This window comes from Dendropsophus ebraccatus, chromosome 4 (genome assembly GCF_027789765.1).
Source record: "Dendropsophus ebraccatus isolate aDenEbr1 chromosome 4, aDenEbr1.pat, whole genome shotgun sequence".
NCBI lineage: Eukaryota > Metazoa > Chordata > Amphibia > Anura > Hylidae > Dendropsophus > Dendropsophus ebraccatus.
The window spans coordinates 64,232,629-64,242,329 of NC_091457.1; the positions used below are offsets into that span (position 1 = coordinate 64,232,629).

The 9,701-nt window shown below is 42.0% G+C and overlaps 1 long non-coding RNA gene across 1 annotated transcript in view; it reads right to left on the reverse strand.

Annotated features, from left to right (window-relative positions):
• The window catches only part of LOC138789689 (uncharacterized), a 379,175-nt gene extending 370,068 nt beyond the window's left edge, over nt 1-9,107 (reverse strand). The window contains exon 1 of the long non-coding RNA XR_011362760.1: nt 8,808-9,107. This is a non-coding gene — a long non-coding RNA (uncharacterized lncRNA). The remainder of the gene's footprint in view (nt 1-8,807) is intronic.
• Nucleotides 9,108-9,701: the final 594 nt, after the last annotated feature.

Consider the following 9,701-nt stretch of genomic DNA (forward strand, 5'->3'; position numbering starts at 1 on the left):
GTATATAGCCCCCCTGTTGCTCCCTCAGTAGTATATAGCCCCCTGTGCGCTCTCCCCCTGTGGTATATAGCCCCCCTTTGCGCTCTCCCCCAGAAGTATATAGCCCCCCTGTGCACTCTCCCCCTCCCAATTAGCCCCCTGTGTGCTCTCCCCCTCCCATATAGCCCCACTGTGAGCTCCCCCAATTAGTATATAGCCCCCTGTGAGCTCCCCTAATTAGTATATAGCCCCCCTGTGAGCTCTCCAATTAGTATATAGCCTACTCTGAGCTCCCCCCATTAGTATATAGCCCCTCCTGTGCACTTCCCCCATTAGTATATAGCCCCCTGTGCGCTCCCCCCATTAGTATATAGCCCCCCTGTGCGCTCCCCCCATTAGTATATAGCCCCCCTGTGCGCTCCCCCCCATTAGTATATAGCCCCCTGCTGCCACTATACTTGCAGCGTGATGACAATACACTGCAAGGACCTTAAAATCCCATTGAAAATGCCAGGAAAACATATAGGAAAAAAATGTCAACTGATGAGAGCAAATTGTGACAACTGATGGCAACTAATGAAAAATGATGGAAAATATGGTTTTTAATGAAAAAAAGGATAGAAAAACTGATGACAACTGATGCATTTTTGGCATCAGTTGTGACATCAGTTGTGGTCAGTTTTTAGAAAAAAACTGAAACTAACGCAACCATATATATGTAAACCCAGCCTAACTGTATTTGAGCGTGCCTGGGATAAACATATATCTATCATAACTATAAGGTAATAAGAAGGGAAATGCTAAAAGGGCGGACTAGATGGACTAAGGGGTGTTTTTCAGCCGGCAATCTTTTATGTTTTTATATCCACAGATTATGACTATGTTTACATTTTGGAAAATAACGGCAAAAGGAAGCCATCATGTTTAATAGATCATTATTACTTACAAGACAGCCACCTTACCCAATATTTTCTCCGAAGTGGGAACATACATGTAGCCTATAGGTGTAATGTAAGTTACCCTATATTAAAACACTTGTCTACAACCTTATCTATAACAGAAAAGGGGGAGGGGCATCAAAGCTGTTTCTGTTAAGTAAATTAAGGCCATTTTCCTCTGTTTTTTTTGTGCCATTTTGATAGCACTGCCAAAAATGTAGTTGTATGAGCTCACAGATGGCTGCACTTGGTCTTTGAGACAAATGCCAAGAGATTAAGTGAAGAGTTATGTTGGGAAGATGAATGATCTTGTATATGACTCTCGCTATTAAAAACTGTGTCTTGTAGGTAACCCTTTGTGTCATGCAGGTACTTTGCTCTTTTCTTTTTTTTTATTTCTCTAGGTTGAGTTGCGTTGAATTTACTTTATCTTTCAGGCTTCTAAATTCAACCATCAGCAAAACTAAATTTATTTGACTTATAAGTAAACATAGTTTTGCGAATGTATCATTTTTCCTAAATGTTTTTCTCCTGAAAACAATTCATCAGAGTAAATGTGAGTTTCCTTAAAGTCAACCCTCTAACAGTTTCCATACAGGGGGGTTAGATTGTACTCTGTAACCTCTTCCTATTCACGTAAATTAATCCTGAGGAATAAACGAATCATCCGTTAGAATCATCACAGTTTCATATGAACAAGATCTTTACCTGGTCAATATCGAAAGTCTGTAGAATAATTTTCCCTGCCGATAGATCCCTTGAATAACTGATAGAAGCATACAAACCATTTACTTTTCAGTATATTGTTTATCGTAACTACCGGAGTTTGGCACTTAGTTATATTCAAGGTTTTATTGATGTTGCTATGTTTTCTTTATTGTTAGTATAACAAGCCTAGTGTCTATAATAACTATACCTCCATAATTCTACTCTTATGGAGTAGTTATCACAAAATTTTATGTAGTAACCTGTTTTTGTTTAGTAAGCACAAAAAAATAGATACATGACACTCACCAATTACTTTAAAATTCAGTCCATTTTTATTATAGCTTCTTAGTAAGTACAAACAGGGAAAAAAACATACCAGCAGCTTGGCCGTAGAGACATGTTAAATGTTCTCAGAGTGTTTAGATTCTGACTGATCACACTGCATACCGCTGTGTGCTCCTCTCAGTGCTCTGTATCTATGAGATTTGGATGACCCCATAGACTTGTGTTAGGAGTTCGTCCAGGTCCCGTGATGTAGAGTCAGAAGAGAACGCACTTGGGTGTGCTTCTCCTGACTTGTTCTCTTGTTCAGTCAGTGTCTAAACACTCAACACCCCAAGTGAAACCAAAAGGTTTTTATTCTTTTTTTTTTTTTTAACTTTAATTACTATATAGATAATATTTTAGGGGTGTCGTCTGAAGGCTTTGAAGTCTTCTATCAAGAAAATTTTTCTTCAGTCCACTCAAATATATAGGTACATATGTTTAATTGTACCCTCTGACACAAATATTTATAAACAATACTCTATCTATCTATAAATTTTTATATTTTGTATGGAAAAAATAGGGTAAAATGTTTACTCTAATGTTATTAGCTGTCTAAGTTCCCCAAATCCATTCTTCTATGTATATTGATGCCTACTATCAGCTTTGGTCAGCAAGAAATTGAGGGCCAGGTATAAATGTAATTTATCCAGGTTAGTATAAAAGATAAAATTGCTAGAATGTTTATGGATGGGATAGATAGACTACGGCTATTTCAGCTATATCATTTTTTTGCCCACTTAACTTGAGGTATCTATGTATTTTAAGCATTTTCCCACAGATCACATGTGACAGTGATAGAATGGAAATTTCTGATTAAATCATTATTACCAGTAATCTTTACACAAGGAACAAATGGGAATACACAGGTCTTGTCATCGATTGCAGGAAGCAACAACAAAAAGAGTGCAGTGGCACACTGATGAAGAGAGGAGGGATGATCTATGACATTCATACACCCTAGCATGTATAAAAAGTCTGTCTTTACAAGACAACCCATTTGGACATTTTTTTTTACTTTTAACATAGACATCTTCAATGAAAAGCCAAAGTAATTGCATGTTACCTTTCTGTACAGTACACTGTTCTATGAAATGTGATTGCAAACTGTCATTAAAATTTGCCTCATTTTGTGACTAATGAATGAAGCGTTCAACTATTTCAAACAATGTTTGGTTAAGTGTTTCTGGAAGGAGCCGCAGCGTCATGGCTAGTATATACTACAAAGTAAAGCTAAAATATCAGCCCAACCAGAATAGACCTGAGACAGCAGGGAGCCTCGATGTCTACTTTTGGAGCAGTGGTCGTAGGTAGCTCAATGTTTTTTCTCAGGGACATGAAACAGTGTTAATAAGTGCTTTCTTTCTATGACCAGAATAAAATGGTTCCCAGCCAAACATATCATTACCTCCTTGTCCTTTTTTTGACCAAAGCCGGAAGATGACTGTGTTTATAGGAGCAGTGTAGCAATATTTAGAAGGGAAAACACTCGGCTGGGCATAATTCCTAGCTCTTTGTGGATGTACTAAGGTTAAATTGTGGACACTGTGTGTCATACCTTGTTTAACTCTTTACAGTACATGCAATTTGGACGTTATGCTAAGTGGGATGTACTATCTGTTATGGCACATAAATATCATAGAAAGAGAGTTCTCTACATCAAAGTAATTGTGTAGCCAGAGAGGCAAAAATGGGCACTATCATTACCAAAAAATAATGCTAAATCAGAAGGGGAGATGATGTACTACACCTTTGCAATTTATTTCATTTTTTAAAATACTATACATTTGGCCACTAGGTGTCTGACTTTATGAAAAACTGCAGCTGAGGTCCTGTGGCTAAGGCAATTTGGTCTTTAGTAACAGCACTCTGTGTGAACATACCCTAAAGGTCGAAGAACCCCTCTCCATTCACAATGTACTATTTTAACGTAAAACTACTGGGACCCCTATGAATCAGCAGATTGAGGGGGCAGAATGGCTGTGGCAAGTATTCTATACCATAAATATTAATGACTGTGAGTGACATTACAAGTCCCATTTAACCCCTTAGCACCCATACATATTTTTTACAGGGGTCACTAAGGAGCTTTAGTTTACGCTGTCACCTTTTCATGATGGCAACCCAGTAGCCCTTTACTCATGTACTGTGATCTCAGCTGTCAGTATGACAGCCAGGCTACCACATTAGGTGCTAGGACTAGTAGTGAAGTATATTACATAAGCAATCAGAAGATCGCTGCTGAAAGTCTCCTTAAAGGGGTTGTCCAGCGAAAAACTTTTTCTTTCAAATCAACTGGTATCAAAAAGTTATATAGATTCGTAATTTACTTCTATTAAAAAATGTCAAGTCTTCCTATACTTATTAGCTCCTGTATGTCATGCAGGAAATGTTTTATTTTTAGTCTGACACAGTGCTCTCTGCTGACATCTCTGGCCGAGACAGGAACTCTTGTCTCGGTTTTCTATGAATTCCCATAAAAAACCTCTCCTGCTCTGGACAGTTCCTGTCTCGGCCAGAGATGTCAGCAGAGAGCACTGTGTCAGACTGAAAATAAAACTACATTTCTTGCAGGACATACAGGAGCTAATAAATATGGGAAGACTTAAGATTTTTTAATAGAAGAAAACTACATACACTACCGTTCAAAAGTTTGGGGCCACCCAAAAATTTTGTGTTTTCCATGAAAAGTCACACTTCTTCACCACCATACGTTGTGAAATGAATAGAAAATAGAGTCAAGACATTGACAAGGTTAGAAATAATGATTTGTATTTGAAATAACATTGTTTTTACATCAAACTTTGCTTTCGTCAAAGAATCCTCCTTTTGCAGCAATTACAGCATTGCACACCTTTGGCATTCTAGCTGTTAATCTGTTGAGGTAAGCTGGAGAAATTGCCCCCCACGCTTCTAGAAGCAGCTCCCACAAGTTGGATTGGTTGGATGGGCACTTTTGGCGTACCATACGGTCAAGCTGCTCCCACAACAGCTCAATGGGGTTCAGATCTGGTGACTGCGCTGGACAGTCCATTACCGATAGAATGCCAGCTGCCTGCTTCTGCTGTAAATAGTTCTTGCACAATTTGGAGGTGTGTTTAGGGTCATTGTCCTGTTGTAGGATGAAATTGGCTCCAATCAAGCGCTGTCCACTAGGTATGGCATGGCGTTGCAAAATTGAGTGATAGCCTTCCTTATTCAGAATCCCTTTTACCCTGTACAAATCTCCCACCTTACCAGCACCAAAGCAACCCCGACTATCACATTACCTCCACCATGCTTAACAGATGGCGTCACTTTTTCCAGTCTTCCTCTGTCCAATGTCTGTGTTCTTTTGCTCATCCTAATCTTTGTCTTTTATTGGCCAGTCTCAGATATGGCTTTTTCTTTGCCACTCTGCCCTGAAGCCCAAAATCCCGCAGTCGCCTCTTCACTGTAGATGTTGACGCTGGTATTTTGCGGGTACTATTTAATGAAGATGCCAGTTGGGGACCTGTGAGGCGTCTGTTTCTTAAACTAAAGACTCTAATGTGCTTATCTTCTTGCTTAGTTGTGCAACGCGGCCTCCCACTTCTTTTTCTACTCTGGTTAGAGCCTGTTTGTACTGTCCTCTGAAGGGAGTAGTACACACCTTTGTAGGAAATCTTCAATTTCTTTGCAATTTCTCGGATGGAATAGCCTTCATTTCTAAGAACAAGAATAGACTGTCGGGTTTCAGATGAAAGTTCTCTTATTCTGGCCATTTTGAGCGTTTAATTGACCCCACAAATGTGATGCTCCAGAAACTCAATCTGCTCAAATCTGCACCAAAAACCAGACATTTGCAGCTAGAATAGTCATTTACCACACTAGCAATGTATAGAGTGTATTTGTTTAAAGTTAGGACTAGTTTAAAGTTATCTTAATTGAAAAGTACAGTGCTTTTCCTTTAAAAATAAGGACATTTCAATGTGACCCCAAACTTTTGAACGGTAGTGTATCTATATAACTTTCTGGCACCGGTTGATTTAAAAGAAAAAGATTTTCGCTGGACAACCCCTTTAAGGGAACATCGTCTTATGGAAGGAGTCAACTTTCATTGTTCATATGCAGATGGTCTCTATTGAGAAAAGGCCATATTAAGTGAAAGGAGCCATGCAGTTTTCTACACAGTTAGATGGACAGGTGCTGTTGTGAAAGGCAAAATCATTGAAGAGGCCGTTAGTTCCACTTTAACTGCAGGTGCCAATGATGCACCTACACAGGCACACGGATAACAGGGAACACTAGGTGCAGCCAAGTCCTTAACTTTTTCTGAGGCCTATGTGACCTCTGGTGGAGCAGGGCGTATGGTACTTCAGGATTTACATGCAGTGTAAAGAAGTGGTGCTGTGACTGGATGTCTGCATCATGTAGTAGTCAATATGATAATGTAATTTTGAGGGTGGAAGGGTGCTGGAAGAGTAAGAAGCCTATGGGCTCTATTACACTGGCCTATTCTAGGAACACTCATTTAGCTAATAACCGAATGTGTAAAAGTGCCAAAAGTGCAAACACCCATTTGGCGGTTGATATGATCCTTTTTGCGGCTGTAAAAATACTTGCTACCAGTTGCACATCTCGCTGTCTAAAGAGATGCATGTTAATGGCCGCACAAACGATATAGTGATAATTTGTGTGGTTCAGCTGCATGATAAATTGTACCTTGGTGAAAGTTTGCATCTGTGCAAGGCCCCATATTAGGCCATGTAAAAAAAACTTCTAAGACTGGGTTCACACTACATTTTTGCAATCCGTTTTTTGCAAAAACGGATGGAAGAAGCTGATGCAACTGCAAAAAAAAAAAAAAAAAAAAAAAAAACGGATCAAAACTGATCCGTTTTTTTTTTACGGACACAAAAAAGTGGTCGACCACATTTTTGTCTCTGTAAAAAAAAACGGATTGCAAAAACATAGTGTGAACCCAGCCTAAGATGTTTAACAATTCTTCAGAAACAAGAAAAGGAAAAAGAACAACTCCGATCAGAAAATATGATACCTGTCCAAACCATGGCCAATGAGGGTGCTATAATGCATCACATCTAAATGTTGTCACTGTGAAAATGATGGCCACAACGGATGATCATTTGACATAATTTTTTTTTATGTAGTGAAAACATAGCCTAACAGTGTGCATGTAAAATGTGTTTTTTATTTTCTTTTTAAGAACAGGACACTGTTCCTCAATTCCCATGTTCATTTATTTGCACAGATTTTGCTGCCACTGGTAAGGAGTCTATGTACGGTATATTGCTATATGGTCACAGTAGGTGCACTTTAAAGATTTCAATTTACAATGAGGGAACTCCTCATTTGCTCAGGTATTATGGTAATAATTCAAGAAATAAGGGCAATTTTCTCTTCTTATCTGTACGTATAGTGATCAGCTTATGAACTATATGGCTATATATCACAGAAAGTACCTATACTCGGCCTTCTTTCTGTATAGTATAAACTTGCAATCTCTCTTATTAAAAATGACATGTTAATTCAATAAAAAACATCACACCTACTTTGTCCAGCCTCAGATGAGAAGAATATTTCTAATAGAAGGGATTTATGAACTAAAACATTGACGTCCAGTGCATAGTTTCAGGGAATTCACCTGGAAATAAAGCATTGTTTCACCTCTCCATTTTGTGTGATGCAGCATGCTTCTATGATTTCTTATGTTTATTTAACCCCTTAACGACAAAGGGCGTATAGGTACGCCCTATTGCCGGTAAGGGCGTTCAGAGCGGGGCCGCACGGCGACCCCGCTCTGAACCGCGGCGGTCCTGGGTGCCGCTTGTAGCCCGGGACCGTAGGTATTAGCGGGCACGGTCCGATCGCCGTGCCCGCTAATACAGTAATCAGATGCAGCTGTCAAACATGACAGCTGCATCCGATTACCGGATCCAGCGTCTCCCTGGTGTCTAGTGGCGGAGATCGCTCCTATGGGATGTTATCCCGGAGGAGCGATCTCCGTTTCTGAAGCCGGCCGGGGACCGCTCCAAGATGGCGCCGTCCCTGGCTCGGCACTCGTTTACTTCCGGCTGCAGCAGCCGGAAGTAAACGAGTGCCTATCTCATGGATCTCTGCAGCATATCTATGCTGCAGAGATCTCAATGAGAGATCAAAGTGTATATACTAGAAGTCCCCTAGGGGGGCTTCTAGTATATGTGTAAAAAAAATATATATAGTGTTGTTGTCAATAAAAAGCCCCCTCCCCTAATAAAAGTCTGAATCACCCCCCTTTCCCAGGTTATAAAAGTAAACAAATAAATAAATAAACAAACATGTTTGCTATCGCCGCATGCGTAATCGCCCGAACTATTAATTAACCCATAGCCGCACCATGCAGTTATAGTACGTCCTGGCAGGAGGTTAGTTTCCGCACCAGGACGTACTATAACTTCCCGGCTCCCGGTGCTCACTGTTTATGTAAACAGTGACCGGGAGCTGAAACTAAACTGTCAGCTGATAGCTGACAGTTTAGTGAAGCCGTTCCTGGACCCCCAGCAGGGGTCCAGGAAAGGCAATCACCGGCATCAGGGGATCGGTAACGATCCACTGATGCTGGTGCACAGTCCGCAGTAACCCCCGGTCCCGGTCTCTGCTGAGGTCCGGGACCGGGGGAAGCTGGGGCAGAGATCCCTCCCTCTCCTCCTCCCCTGCCTCTGATGACCCCCCCCCCACGATCGGAGCCCCGCCCCCCGCACTTGATCGGCGCCCCCCCCTCCCCCCCGCGATTCCCGCGGCCCCCCCGCGATTCCCGCGGCCCCCCCGCGATCGGCACCCCCGTCCGCGGTAGCCACGCCCCCACCCGCGATAGCCACGCCCCCTGGTCCCGGGACTCACCCTGAGCTCAGGGATCCAGGGACGGCCTCCTCCTGGGAAGCATGTGACCAGCGTTTGTCCAATGACGCTGGTCACATTGCTTCTCTGTACTGTGATTGACAGCTCTGTGATCAGAGCTGTCAATCACAGTGTCTGACAGTGAGGACCAGAGGCTGGATGCAGGGTCTGATCCCCCACTAGCTGAATGCTATGTGAGGAGATCAGAGCCTGCATCCACATAGTGTATACACAAAACACACACACATAATAAATACCCCCTCCCCTGTGATCTCCCAGTGATAAGGGAGATCTTAGTCAGCGTCAGTTAGAAAGCGCCAGTCAGTGTCCGTTAGTAATCGTTAGTCAGTGTCCGTTAGTAACCGTCAGTCAGTGTCCGTTAGTAATCGTTAGTCAGTGTCCGTTAGTAAGCGTCAGTCAGTGTCCTTTGGTAAGCGTCAGTCAGTGTCCGTTAGTGTCAGTCAGCGTGCATTAGTAAGCACCAGTCAGTGTCTGTTAGTAAGCGTCAGTCAGTGTCCGTTAGTAATCGTTAGTCAGTGTCCGTTAGTAAGCGTCAGTCAGTGTCCATTAGTAAGCGTCAGTCAGCGTCCGTTAGTGTCAGTCAGCGTGCATTAGTAAGCACCAGTCAGTGTCTGTTAGTAAGCGTCAGCCAGCGTCCGTTAGTAATCGTTAGTCAGTGTCCGTTAGTAAGCGTCAGTGTCCGTTAGTAAGCGTTAGTCAGTGTCCGTTAGTAAGTGTCAGTCAGTGTCCGTTAGTAATCATTAGTCAGTGTCCGTTAGTAAGCGTCAGTCAGCATCCGTTAGTAAGTGTCAGTCAGCGTGCATTAGTAAGCGCCAGTCAGTGTCTGTTAGTAAGCATCAGTCAGCGTCCGTTAGTAACCGCCAGTGTCTGTTAGTA